At 42.8% G+C, this 15,124-nt stretch overlaps 1 protein-coding gene across 1 annotated transcript in view; it reads right to left on the reverse strand.

The window, feature by feature from the left end:
• The window catches only part of Xrra1 (X-ray radiation resistance associated 1), a 74,941-nt gene that overhangs the window by 20,873 nt on the left and 38,944 nt on the right, over nucleotides 1–15,124 (reverse strand). The gene's annotated exons all lie outside the window — the stretch shown is intronic.

The following is a 15,124-nucleotide window of genomic DNA, read 5'->3' on the forward strand; positions in this document are numbered from 1 at the left end:
TAGTGTAAAGGGTGATGTTTCTCTGATTTCTTTCTCAGCCCTTTTATTGTATATATATAGTAGGGCTACTGATTTTTTGAGTTAATCTTGTATCCTGCCACTTTGCTGAAAGTGTTTATCAGCTGTAGGAGTTCCCTGGAAGAATTTTTCGGGTCACTTATGTAAACTATCATATTGACTACAAATAGGCCAAAGACTTCAACATAAATCTAGCCACACTGAACCTCTTAGAAAAGAAAGTGAGAAGTACCCTTGAATGAATTGGTACAGGAGACCACTTCCTGAACATAACACCAGTAGCACAGACACTTAGATCGACAATTAATAAATGGGACCTCCTAAAACTGAGAAGCTTCTGTAAGGCAAAGGACACAGTCAACAAGACAAAATGGCAGCCCACAGAATGGGAAAAGATATTCACCATCCCCATATCTGACACAGGGCTGATCTCCAAAATTTACAAAGAACTCAAGATGCAAGTCTCCAAAACACCAAAGGATACAATTAAAAAGTAAGGTACAGAACTAAATAGAGAATTCTTAATAGAGGAGTCTAAAATGGCTGAGAGACACATAAAAAAGTGCTCAGCATCCTTAGCCATCAGGGAAATGCAAATCAAAACAACTCTGAGATACAATCTTACTCCTGTCAGAATGTCTAAAGTCAAAACCACCAATGACAGTTTATGCTGGAGAGAATGTGGAGAAAGGGGAACACTCTTCCACTGCTGGTGGGATTACCAACTCGTACAGCCACTTTGGAAATCAGAACAGATTTCCTCAGGAAAATGGGAATCAGTCTACCACAAGATCCAGCAATTCTGCTTTTAGGCATATACCCAAAAGATGCACGTTCATACAACAAGGACATCTGTTCAACTATGTTCATAGCAGCATTATTTGTAATAGCCAGAATCTGGAAGCAACCTAGATGCCCCTCAACTGAAGAATGGATAGAGAAAATGTGGTACATTTACACAATGGAATACCACTCAGTGGAAAAAAATAACCAATGGAATCTTGAAATTTGCAGGCAAATGGATGGTACTAGAAGAAGCCATCCTGAATGAGGCAACCCAGTCACAAAAAGACAAACATTGTATGTACTCACTCATATATGGATTTCAGACATGGAGCAGGGGGACCAGCCTACAATCCTACCGCCAGACAGTCTAGGAAACAGGGAGGACCCTAAGAGAAACATGCTTGGTACCCCGGAGAAGGGAAAGGGAAGATTTCCTGAGCAGATTGGGAGTATTGGGGGAAGGGAGAGGGAGCTGGAAGAAAGAGAGGGGGAGAAGAGGAGGGGAGAGGAGGACATGGGGGAGCAGGAAGGTTGAGTTGGGGGAAGAATAGAGGAGAGCAGGATGAAAGATACCATAATAGAGGGATCCACAGGTTTGAGGAGAGATCTGGCACCAGGAAGATTTCCATGGATCTACAAGGATGACACCAACTGGCAATCAAAGCAATAGTGGAGAGACTACCTTAAATGCCCTTCTCCAGTAATGAGTTTGACAACTACCTTATATGCCATCATAGAGCCTTCATCCAGTGGCTTATGGAAGCAGAGGCAGACACCCATAGCTAAACACTGAACTGAACTCCTGGAACCCAGATGCAGAGAGGGAAGAGTGATGAGAAATGGGGTCAAGACCAGGCTGGAGAAACCCTCAGAAACAGATGACCTGAACAAGGGAGAGCTCATGGATCCCAGACTGATGGGTGAGAGACCAGCATAGGACTGATCCAGACTCCCTCAATGTGGGTGTCAGTGAGGTGGCCTTAGCAATCTATGGGACCTTGGTAGTAGATCAGTATTTATCCCTGGCATACGAATGGACTTTGGGAGCCCATTCCACATGGAGGGATGCTCTCTCAGCCTGGACACATGGGGAAGGGCTAGGCCCTGCCCCTGATGATATAACAGACTTTGGGGATCCCCCACGGGGGATGGGGTGGAGAATGAGGTGGGGACTGGGGGGGCTGGTGGAGGACAGAGGAGGAGGGGAGGGAGAGGGAGCTGGGATTGACTTGTGAAGCAGGCTTGTTTCTAATTTAAATAAAAATAAATTAAGGAAAGAAAGACAACTTGTACTCAATGAATTTGAGTCTCTTCTTGACCAAATACCCAGGAAGGCACACAGAAGCTCTTTATTCTACCCCAGCAAGATCCACACACCAGGAATCAAGCCTTTATAAGTACTGTCACAGTGACGCAGTTCTGTTCACTTCTGTGACAGTAACACTAGTCCACTCTAGAGAAAACAGGGATTCTTTTCTTTTTGGTTTCTCTATTTCTCTGTGGCTTTGGAGGCTGTCCTGGAACTCACTCTTGTAGACCAGGCTCAGAGATCTGCCTGCCTCTGCCTCCCGAGTGCTGGGATTAAAGGCGTGTGCCACCAATGCCCAGCTGGGATTCTTTTTTTTTTGTCTATAAATAGACGTCTAAGAGGAACAGGGGCCTGTGAGATGGCTCAGCAGGTTAATGCTCCTGCCATCAAACCTGACAGTTTGGAACCCACAAAGTTGGAGAGAGCCAACTTCCACAAGTTGCTCTCCACACACCAGCTAGGGCATGCACACTCATAATAAATCAATCCAAAGAGCCTCACAATTATAAATGAAGCTGGGGATGGGTGGGTGTCTTTGGACCTAGTAGGAAAAGCCAGCTGCAGCTGTGGCTCTCCTGCAGAGCACTTCCCACAGTATCGCCAGATGAAATCTCTGAAGTGGCAGTTTACCAGGGAGGGAGAAGTTGAAGCTCCCAGCTCTTCATGCCAGAAATATCATTTGTATTGTCCACTGCCTGGGAAAATAGATCACTATCTTTTAAAATAGGGTGGGTAAATATATTTTAGATGCTAAGTGCACACCTGATGGTTGGATTCAGCCACAGGAATGTATGCTTTTTAGCAGACATCTGGGCCTGAGCATAGGGAGTCCAGAGCTCTAGCTCAGGAAGAACACCTACTGTTCTTGCCCTTGACTTCTGGTGCTGAGCCCAGACTGTCTGGTCATTCAGTAGAGGTGATTTACTTTATGACAAAAGCCCCACAGCTCTCAAAGCACAAGAATTTCAACTGACCCTGTGTTGGCAGCAGGAGGACATTTACTCTGCAGCTCTTACATGTCAGGCAATGAATTTCTATTTGGGCATACTTCCCCAACCCCCACCCCAAGACTGTGCTAAATGCTTAATGCCAGCTGATGGCATTATGGAGCCATCATGGAAACTCCAGGATGTGAAACCTTGTTGCAAAGAATAGGCCACTACTAAAAGTAGAGCATATCTTGTCCCTGGTCTCTTCCCATGTTCTCTCTCTTTGCTTCCTAACTGCTGCATGTACCCTAAGACACACTCCAAGACAGTTGGCCTGGTCACAGCTGGAAACAAGGCACACAGTACAGTGACCATGGATATAGTCTCTGAAAGTGTAGACCAAAATGAGCCTTCTTTCTCTGATGGGGGATGAGCTTCTGTATGCTATGAATATATGTTTCTCTTATTTGTTGATGAAAAAAGCTATTTCAGCCAATGGACAGACAGGATGTAGTCAGGCAGGAAGTATAGGCGGGGCTACCAGACTAGAAGAATTCTGGGAAGAGTAAGGAGAGAGGAACTGCAAGGGAGACACCATGTAGCTGCCAAAAGAGCAACATGCTGGAGCATTACAGGTAAGCCACAGCCTCGTGGCAATACACAGTTTAATAGAAATGGGCTGATATTAAGAGAGTGCTAGCCAATAAGAAGCCCACGTAATTGGCCAAACAGTTTATAATTAACATAAGCACCTGTGTTTATTTGGGTCTAAATGGCTGTGGGACCAGGCAGGACAGACATTTCCATCTACATTTCTCTGACATTGTTTCTCTTGCCAAAGCCAAAGCCCCTCTTCACCCCACAAGCAGGAAAGATGACTTGGGTGAACAGAGAGGTCAAGTTTGCAAAGCTGTCCCTCAAGCCTGTGACATCACAGTAATCAGAAAATAGCCATAGTGAGTGTTCTGGGCACCTGGCCAAATAAATAGAAAGTTTATGGTGTTGTAGACAAGTAATGTGAGCTAACTTCCCTGGGCATAAAAGAAAATCCAGGCAAAATATATATTTTAAAATAATCTACTTTAAAGTGCCCCCCAAACTAGTAAGCTGTGAGGAATTATGGGGCTGAGTTTTAGGAGGTGACTGGAAGGCTGCTTTCCTCAGGGTTGTCTGCCCAGCACAGGAGTGACAGGTAGGCTGGGAAGTGACTGGACAGTCTGTTGATACTGCCAGTGGAGGGTCCCAAACCTTAGGTCCATGGCGTGCCACAGAATGGAAGCCTAATAAAATACTTATGGGTAAAGGTTAGGGCAATGATGGACTAACTCTTAAGGGGCAGTGTGCATTAGAAATCATTTCAGAAGGCTTGGAATGGTCCATGTGAAATCTATACTGTAGATAGCCACAGACTCTCAGTCTGACAAGAAAAGAAAAAGTGATTGTTCCAAGGGAGAGTTGGGACATCTCATTCGCTTCTGTATCTGCATTTAAATTAGACAGGATTGGGCTTAAATGAAACAGAAAAGCAAGTTCTTGCCTCATATCAGCTAGGCACCTGCTATGACTGTAGCTACCATGTTGAGCAACACCCACACAGAACAATTCCCACAATGCAGCAAGTAGCACCACACAGTGTTCAACTAGACTTGTACAAACCATCGGACAGTACCTGTTGACTGGTGTGAGTCTCTGAGGGTGTAAAAGGCACAGGGAGCTGTCATTTAATATGGGGATTGTGGAGGTCAGAGGAAGACTAGAAATTCAGCCCGTTTGCAGTTTCCCCAGTGTTTGAATTAGACACAGTAAGCAAGTGGCAGAACACCCACACTTGTTTACGGAACAACAAATTGGTGGACCGTTACTATAGAAACTGCCACACTGAAGCACTAGAACTTTTCTTCCCTATCAGTAAACTGAAAACTCCATTGTCATCCGGAGGTCACTGCTGAGACAGCACTGTTTGTTCATCTGCCTTGTGCAAATGGCAGGTCTTGAAGAGTGACTGTGGATTGTGTGATCTTAACACCCGGGTGACTCCAACTCCAGCTGCGGCTGCAGATGTGAAATCTGTGTGTAAATCAACAGAGCTTATGGCACTTGGAATCTATCTGAAAACCTGAAAATAGATCCTTCTCTTTATCAGTCAATAGGACATCCAGAAATAGTCTTAATGTGACCAGGACAGCAGTATACCTATGTCCACTTCCTTCAGGACCACACAGACTTCAAGCCCTATCATAATCCATCCACAAGGATTTTCATTATTTTGATGTCCCACAGAAAACATCATGCTGACCAGACTTGGTGATAACAAAGTCACCCCCCCCCACAATGGCTTAGTAAGGCTTGCATGTGTCACACAAGAATTCTAGGGACTGTCACCTTGCTTAATTTCCTTGGTGTTTAGGTATCTGCGATATGCTGAGCTGTATCTCCTATACTTTGTACTACCCGCTGTAAGAAAAGCACAAAGCTTCCTTGGTCCCTTTGGGCTCCAGAAACTTCAAGTGAAGCATGTGTGCCATTCAGACCCACTGGCTAATTACCTTCCAGACACAGGTTTCAAGACGAGGTTGGGACTGCAGTGCGAGCTGCTTTTCTGCTGGACTGTCACTCAGCAAGCCCACCCAGATGTGTCACACAAGCAACAGATGTGTCACACAGACAGGTGCGCCGTGTTTCCTGTTTTTCAAGTGAAGCTTGTATTTCTCCATTTTCTCAAAGAATAACTGTTTTTTTCTTCTTACTCAAATGTTCTGGGTGATGACAAGGTTATGTTATAAATAGAACCCTTTGTACGTAGAAATAGTGGAAACCATTAAGAGCAAAATATTGCCCTTGTTCTGATCATTATTTCCCTTTTGAAAATCAGTTTTTGGCTTACTACTGTGTGTTGGCAAAGACTGAGCTACACACGACACAAAAATGGCCACGTGATGTGAGTCATTCATCATGAACCAGATGTCTGACAGAATGGACTCATCTAGTGACAGAAATGTGCTTTTTAAAATAATGGGCACATTTAAAATGCATGTATTTATGGAGCATTGTGCAATGCTTTGATAATATATACATTGTATAATGTTCGAATCAGCACACACATATCTATTTTCTCAAACACATACCATTGTATGATAAAAACATTCCAAATATTTTCTTCTAGTTTCTTTTTTGTAACTACAGGGTACAAACTTGTTAACTGTGTAATGTAACTTATCTTAGTGGGAAATAGAACATGAGAACTCAGTTCTCCTATATACTCATAGCTTAATACTTGTTGATTAACCTCTCCTCATTCTCCTCTCCCAACTTTCCTCAGCCTCTTTTATTCTACTCTCAACTTCTATGAGATAAATTTTTAAAAGTTCTATGTACGTGCGGGGGGCATTATGGTGTATCTATGCACATGTCTATGCAACCAGGTTCATCTGTGTGTGGGGGCAGAGGTCAATGTCAGGGGTCTTTAGCACTCTCCACTTTTTTTGAGACAGGCTCTCTCACTGAACCTGGAGGTCACTGTTGTGGGAAGGCTAATTGGTCACTGAGCCCTTGGAGGCCCATCTGACTCTATCCCCGTCCTAGTGTTAGAGTTACAGGTGGGCTCACAGACACATCCCGACTTTTACCCACTGAGCCATTCCCTGCCTCCCTTTTAAAATAGGATCTCACATTTCGCAGGCTGGCCTCAGATTTACAACGTAGTCTTGGATTTCCAGTCCTCTTGGCTCCACTTCCCAAGTGCTGGTAACACAGGTGTGTGCCACCCACCACACCTCGTTTATGCAGCACTGGGGGTTGAACTCAGGGCTTTGTGCATTGATAGGTATTCACTTTACCAACAGAGCTCAATTCCCAGCTGGGGCCAACTATTTCAGATTCCATGTATAAGTGAGATCTTGCAGAATTTGTCTTTCTGTGTCTGGGGAAAGCATCATCTTAAGGTCATTTTCTAGAGAGTCTGGAACATATGGTTGGATTCCCGTGGTGCCTATTCCAGCTGCACCACGTTTCTCCATCAACTCACAGCCAAAGCCTTAGCACCAGCTAGCCTGGGAAAATGCTCCACTGTACTCAAAAGGTACTTTGTATGATATGCTAACATAATGACAAATGAGCTGTCATCGTATGACTCTAAACAGCAGTGCAGCTTAGATAAATGCACCTGGCTGTCCATTTGCTTGCTTGAAGAGAGTCAGAAGGACAGATTTTTCCCAGGCAGTGGGTAGATAATAAAGGCTTGTTTAACAAAAGAAGGAAGGAAGGAAGGAAGGGGGGAAGGAAGGAAGACAGGAAGGAAGGAAGGGGGGAAGGAAGGAAGGAAGGAAGGAAGGGGGGAAGGAAGGAAGACAGGAAGGAAGGAAGGGGGGAAGGAAGGAAGGAAGGAAGGAAGGAAGGGAGAAAGAAAGAAGGAAGAATGAAAACGATTTGGAGTGATCTCTGAATAGACTTTCAGAATAGATGGAGGCTAGAAGGCTATTTCTGTCCTCTGTGGGTGTATATGCTACAGAAATCCCGGCGATCAGATGGACAAGGTGACCTAGTTCTGTGACTGTCGGGAGGCCAATTGGCCTCCACAGCGGGGTAGAAGACTATGCACTTCCCCTCACTGTGCATCATCTGTCAACAGCAGAGGTCACTGCTGTGCCCCAAAGGCACCCTTTCCAGGAGTTTCAGCCACCCAGTAGTGACAGACTGGCTGCAAAACATCCCTTCCTTCAAATAGGAGCGTTTGGTCCTATTAAAGTGACTCTACAGTTTGGGACAAATTTGCCTTCTCTGCCCACATTGTTCTACAGCTGGAACTGCAATATTATTACAATAATACTGTGTTGAATGTGTATTGACCTAAATGCAATCTTTGTTTCTGCTCACAGCTTTGGGTTACTGTTTAGGGTTCTTTCAGGACAATCTCAGGCCACGCCCTCCCCTAACACTTCCTATACAGCAGGTCTAGAGGTAATGAGTTCATTTAATTTTGCTTACCTTGAAATGTCTTCCTTTCTCCCTTACCACAGAAAGACTGTGTGTGTGTGTGTGTGTGTGTGTGTGTGTGTGTGTGTGTGTGTGTGTGTATACATGTGAGTGCAGAGGCCAGAAAGTATTCAATTCCCTGGAGCTGGAGTCCAATAGACTATTGAAAACTGTTGGGCGTGGCTGTTAGGAATCAAGAGTTGGGTCCTCTGTAAGAGTAGCATGCACCCAGCCATCTTTCTAGTCCCCCAAAGGGCAGTTATACTGGTCATGGGACTCTTGGTTAGCAGCTTTTCTTTTAGCACTCTGAATATGTCAGGCTTCTGCCATCTGGCTGCCAAAGCTGATGAGAATCTGCTGATAATCTTACTGATAATCCACGTAAGTGAGGGGTCATTTCCCTTCTACTGGTTTCAAATTTCTCTTTATCTTTGGTGCTCAATGTAGTGTATGCATGAAGTTCACTGAGCTTCACAGATGTTTATATTCACATAAGCCTGGGAAGTTTGGGGCCTTATTTCTTCAAATAATCTCCCTCCCTCCCTTAGTTGTTCCTCCCCCTCGTCTTCCCCTCTCTTGACTCTCCCTTCCTCTCCCAGCTTGCCCTGCCTCCTCTTCCGTAGAACATAGACCCATTTGCCTGACAGTATCTTCAGGTCCCTCTTCAGGTCAATCCTTTTATTTTTCAGACTTGATCAATTTAATTGCCCTACCTTTAAGGCCACCAATTCTTTCTTCTGTCTGCTCAAACCTGCCTTTGAATTCCTCTGATGACCTTTTCACTTCAATAACTTTTAGGTGTAGAAATTTTGTTTTCTTTTCAGGTTCCCTCTCTTCACTATTATTTATATTTTGCTTGTATGCCATTTTCTTGACTTTCTCCTTGTCTTGTTAGTTCCTTTGACATCTTACCACTGTTGAAATTTTTTTCTAGAAGATCTTTCAGATTTTCCTGAGCGATATTTCTGTGTGTTTAGTGTTTCTTTATGACAGCCCACATGTTCTCAGCTTGGGACTTTTAGTGGGAAACTGAAGTTGGGATCTGCTGAAGTGATAGCCTTGAAGGTTAGGCTCATTTCTCATCAAGGTTTGATGGTATTGGTTTATTTTTATAATTTTTATAGGCTGTCCTTATGGCAAGGGTCATTCTGGGGTATAAATGTAAGGTCTTCTCACATCTTTTCTGACACTGCACCTTTCTCTGGATATTTATGGTGAGTTTCTAATTTTTCCCACATACACAGTTGCTTTTGAATCTTCTAGACTTTGTTTCCCCCCAGGGGAAAAGACAATTGAGGGGGATGAAGCAACGCTATCAGTCTGGAAGTTTCTCCAGCTGAAGAGGGAGGGCCTTGAGACAGTGTGTGGGGCAGGGAGGTGACCTCCCCTCTGTGCTTCATCATCAGAAGTGGCAGTCAGTGGTCACAGGACAGTGCCCTAACCTTTCTGCCCACTCTGGCAGCTGCAAGCTGTTCATTGCTATACTCCAAAGGAATATGAATGACCATTCTCGTGAGACTGGGGATTGCAGGGCGGTTCCAGCTACTGGGAAAAGAGCTGAAATAAGTGAGATCATCAGCAGTGTGATGGTTAAGCCTTCTTCCTTGGGAAGATGTGTCAGGTTCCAGAGTTCCCCGATGGTCTCCTGAGACAAAGTCTGCGAATGAACTTGTTGCTAGGTGAGGAGACAGATTTGGGGTGCTTCCTATTCTACTGTCTGCCCAGAATCTTCTGGTGAATATCCTTTATGACTCAGTTAGTATAACAGGTATGTAGAGTTGGGGAAATTGAGGCCCTGACTTACTTTACAGTGGGCATATCACTTAAATTAGCAATCAATGATGGTGGTTTTTAATTAGTATCCACATAAGGACCTGGGGATTATTGGAGGAAATGAATGTATCCTCTCACAATGATATCTAACAGTGGGATAATAATGCTAGTTCTGCTTCTTATTTCTGCAGCTTTGTGCTGTGTGTGTGTGTGTGCGCGCACGCATGTGTGTTTACACATGCCATAGCATGTATGTGGAGGTCAGAGGCCAACTTTGTGGAATTGCTTCTTTCCTTCCACCTTTATATGGCTTCCAGGGATTGAACTCAGGTCAGCAGGCTTGTGGGGCACATTCTTTAAGTACTGAGCCATCTTTCTGGTCCCACTTCAGGTGCTTTTGACTTAGAGGTCTGCTCAAGAGAGGAGCTCCCTCCCTGGGGGTCACAAGAGTAGTCTCATGGAACTAGGAGCTAATGTTGTTATTAGCCACTTGGGTTTCTAGTTTCACTGAACCAAGAGGCAGGCAAAGAGGGGGCTCACTTTTTTTTTGAGACAGGGTTTCTCTGGAGGCTGTCCTGGAACTCACTCTGTAGACCAGGCTGGCCTCGAACTCACAGAGATCCGCCTGCCTCTGCCTCCCAAGTGCTGGGATTAAAGGCGTGTGCCACCACCACCCAGCTGAGGGGGCTCACTTTTGATGATATGAATAATTATCAAAGTAAATATAGTGTTATTTTTCCTTGTTGAAGACCCAAAAGAATACCTTTGGGATTCGTGAACTGTTGCTCTCCTCTTGAGAGTGTATGGTATTTAGCAAAAGTTACTAGAAAACCATAGTAGCCCCCCAAAAGCAAGATTCTCAGTGCTCACACTCTACAGAAGTGAGAAGGAAGAGCTGCCACTAGCTGAAGCTGCTGACTGACAGTGATAGAACCTTATATGGATGATGGGAAAAGTTATAAATATCCACTATGGCCTCCTGAGCAAGTAAGAAAAGGTGTGTTGTGGAATATTCCTTTACACTGTATGAAGATATGTCACTGATTGGTTTAATAAAAAGCTAAATGGCCAATAGCTGGACAGGATTTTTGGAGCAGAGAGAATGCTGGGAAGAAGAAGAAAGAGTTGCGAGCCAGACACGGAATGACCAGGGTGACCAAATGGAGATGAAGTGACAAGCCTGTGGAAATACATAGATTTAAAAATATGGGTTAATTTAAGTTATAAGAGCTAGCTAGAAACAAGCCTAAGCTAAGGCTGAGCTTTCATAGCTAGCATAAATCTCTGTGTTGTTTTTTGTGATTTTTTGTGAGCTGGTGGTCCAAAGAAAAATCAGCCTACAAATGGTGGTCAATGTCTGGGCATGTATTTCCACATAAGACCTGATAAAGCTAAAAAAAAAAGTTCCAAACACAAACACACAAAAACAGAGCCAAAAATGGCTTCCTATTCCTAAAGTATCTCATATAAGCTGCAGTAGAGACAAGCATCTCCCAACCACTGCCTGTGGGCTTGAGCTGCCAGCCCAACGTGAACAAAGCTGGCTGCAGATTAAGGTTTTGCTCATGGAGACAGAAAAGGTTACAGATATACCGGTTTAGACAGAAAAAAACTAAAAACAAATTATAGTGTGTTTAAAACTGTGCATAGGCTTAAAAAGAAAGCAAAATTGGTATAGACAGTCATAGAAAAATAGTTCATAAATAGTAAGATAAAGTCTTTAAAGAAAAAATAAAATAGTATAAAAAGATGAGCCACATAAAGATGGAAAATACACATTCTGGATCCTGTGGTGTTGTATTGACTTTCATTTTGTTGATTGTTGATGAGTACACAATAGCTGCTGAGATACACTGGATCATAAAAACTACTAAATTAAACCAACCTATGTATTTTAGAAATATCTTAACTTAAAAGTACAAGTCAAAAATATGCTGTGCTGGAGAAGAGGTTATGCTTTTGTTTCCACAGAAAATGAAAAGCTGTGGATTCATTCAAGGTCAACGAGGATCAGATTTTATGGGGAGAGCCCCTAAAAATCCTGGCTACAGACATAAAGAAATAAACCTAAAAAACTACAAGACAAGAAATGTGTATTTTACTTGTTCAAACACAAAAAAAATCATCTTTAGCTGTCTTGAGAACAATGCATAGTCCATACTTGTGTTGACGCAGATATGTATGTGACCTTTAAAAGTTTATGTGTTTTCAGACCAAGGGGACCAGACACTAATGAAAATGGGTGGTCCAGATGAGGCAACCTCTCCGAGGGCCTCTGTTGCAGTTTCCTCAAAGTTCTGCATCCAGAACTGCTTTAGGGTTGCTGGCTGAGATGGTCCAGCCTCACAGACTATTTTAGCCAGGACTTGACCATTATCCTAATTTTCTCAGGTTCTCTCAAAGATGGCAGTACCCCCAGACAATAGGAAGCAGTCTAGAGAACATGATACCCACATTCCTAAGAGGTGGATTATGGATTTTCATTATTGTTTAAGGGGTTGGTTACAAATTATTATTGGTCATGGTCAAAAAACAAAACAGAACTGAACAAAGGAGATTAGATTTAGGTATCTCTTTCTGAAGAGAAAAAGGGGGATATAGTATTAAAAATGATGAGATAAAAGGGTGGATTATTGAATTTACTTTTTAACAACTGCCAGTCTCAAATATTTTACATTGGTATGGATTTTTGTATATTGATACAAATTTAAAAGGTTACTTTTGTTAGAACATAAGATACATATATTTCTACTCTTATTTAAGGTATTGTACTCTATGCAGTTCATTTAACGATGTAAAAGTTATTACTACAAACTATCTAGGATAATAAAGAAATGCAGGTTACTAGTTAGTCTCCTATAACAATCAAACTTTTAGGTATATCTTCAAGGTCAAACAGATATATATTTTAGATAGATAGATGATCTTCAAACACTTAAAAGACTTACAGAAGATGACATTTAAGATGTTTTGTAAAGCCGGGCATTGGTGGCACATGCCTTTAATCCCAGTACTTGGGAGGCAGAGGCAGTCAGATCTCTGTGAGTTTGAGGCCAGACTGGTCTCCATAGCGAGCTTCAGGACAGCCTCCAAACAATACAGAGAAACCCTGCCTCAGAAAACCAAAAAAAAAGATGTTTTGTAAACATAGGGCTTTTCATGACAGTGAGACACGTCTGCTCCTGGCAGCACCAATTTACTTCAGAGAAGATAATGGGAATTGAAGAAACTCCACATGGAGTTTGCTTACAATGTGGCAAAACTAGCCATTTGAGCAAGAAAATATTCTTGTTTTGACTGCTGACAGTATACTGTACAAACTGGACAAGCAGACACAAAAGGAAAAGACTGTTGAACTTTGCCGAGATACAGTGGGACAGTCCTTCAAAATTCCTGCATCATAGAAAAGTCTGCCAGATAATCTGCAGAATACAACTACTGAACTTTGCCAAAACAAGGCAGTACAGTCCATTAAAATTCTTGCTTTATAGAAGAATCTACCAGATATTCTAGGCCTGGAGACTAAAAAATTGATGCCACAATGTTGCAGAGAAATCTTGGGTGACTATCCAGGCAGCCAGATGTCTCTGTCATTTTATAGGTTTGGAAGCAGCTTGCACTGCACTTTCTGTTTGCTCAGATAATATTATATTGCTCTGAAGTCTTTGATGGTATTGAAGACAGGATGCCTTAGTTATGAGAGAAGATAAATTAGGTACAAAGCTTTGGACTCATCCAGATAGAATAATAATGGAATGCTTTCTCCAAATATGCCACATATAAATGAACTGGATACTGTAGATGTAATTCTTACCTGCTAATTGTTCTTATTGTTTATAGTTTTATTATGCTAGAGTTAAACCCTTTCCTTTATATTTAGATGAAAAGGGTGAAATGTTGAGAAATATTCCTTTATACTGTACAAAGATGCCACTGTAAATGGTTTAATCAAAAGCTAGGCAGGATTTTGGGGGCAGAGACATCACTGGGAAGATGAAGGCAGAGTCACCAGCCAGGCGTAGAATAACCAGATGGGATAATAGAGATGAGGTAATGAGGATGTGAAGAATGTAGATTTAAAAAAGAGTTAATTTAAGCTATGAGCTAGTTAGAAACAAGCCTAAGATAAGGGTGGGCTTTCATAATTAGTATAAGTCTCCATGTCATTTTTTGTGAGCTGGTGGCCCAAAGAAAATCTGCCTACAAAGATGACTGTAGCAACTATGAGTATTTTCATTATATTTTTTTCTTGATTTATACATACATATGAGTGTGTACATGGGCATGTGTACTGTATATATAAGTTGCTAGATGAGCATTGACTTTGAAACAGTTTTCAGGTTATAAAACTTCCATATGTGTTTTTCTTTTCTCTTTCTTTGACAGTCTCATTGTGTAGCCCAGGCTGACATCAAATTCATGGTGTAGCTCAGGCCAGCACTGAACTCTCAACCCTCCTGCCTTTCTCTTCTAAGTGATAAGATTACAAGCAATTACCACCATGCCTGGCTCCTAAATTTCTATAGTCGTTCAGAGATAGATACAGTATCTGATGGAACTACACCTCAGCTAATTGTAGAGGAGGGTGAGGATCTTCAAATGTAAGTTACATGACGCCTATAGTGGTTGTTGTTGTTGTGTGGGAATTAAATATGGAGTAGGGAGACAGATATTAGGGATCCAAGGGATGGGTGAGTTAGTAGTTAGTCATCTAACTCCATGCTGTCAGCCTTAACCCCTTCCCTCTGTGCTTAGATCTGTATTATATAACCACTTTTAAACCACTTCCTAACAAAGTGCTATCAATTGAGGGGACTAGTAAGACTCTGCCAAGCCCAGGCGAGTGGAGGCAAATCTTCTGCCAGGCTCTGACAGCAGCAGCACAGGGACAGTGACAGTGGCAAGTACGTTGACAGCAGCAGGGGGGGCAGTGACAGTGGCAGTGTCAAGTGTGTTGACAGAGGCCGAGGCAGCAGTCTAGAATCAGAGCAATGGCCTCTCTGAAGTCCAGTGGCAGATGCAGACTCCTGGCTCCAGTCCACCAGAGTTAGCGTCCAATGGTTGAGTGTCAGCCCTCCTTCCTTCCTTTGTTCTTCCAGGCCCTCTTCTCCATTTGCTCCACAGTGCCCTACGATTTAAGCAACTAATTCTCTCTATTTACCATTGGCGAGGCTGGAGATAGAATGAAGGTTTGTTGGGTCTGAGTTTTAAAAGAGCCCTCATCTCTAGAAGCACATAGTGGCAATGTATAGCTGATACGTGAATCTGCTAATTCATTTGTGAGTAGATTCATTTATGGCTGGATACATTTTTTTCTTTTTTTCTTTTTTTTTTTGAG

Source organism: Mesocricetus auratus, unplaced genomic scaffold (assembly GCF_017639785.1).
Source record: "Mesocricetus auratus isolate SY011 unplaced genomic scaffold, BCM_Maur_2.0 Super-Scaffold_4256, whole genome shotgun sequence".
Classification (NCBI taxonomy): domain Eukaryota; kingdom Metazoa; phylum Chordata; class Mammalia; order Rodentia; family Cricetidae; genus Mesocricetus; species Mesocricetus auratus.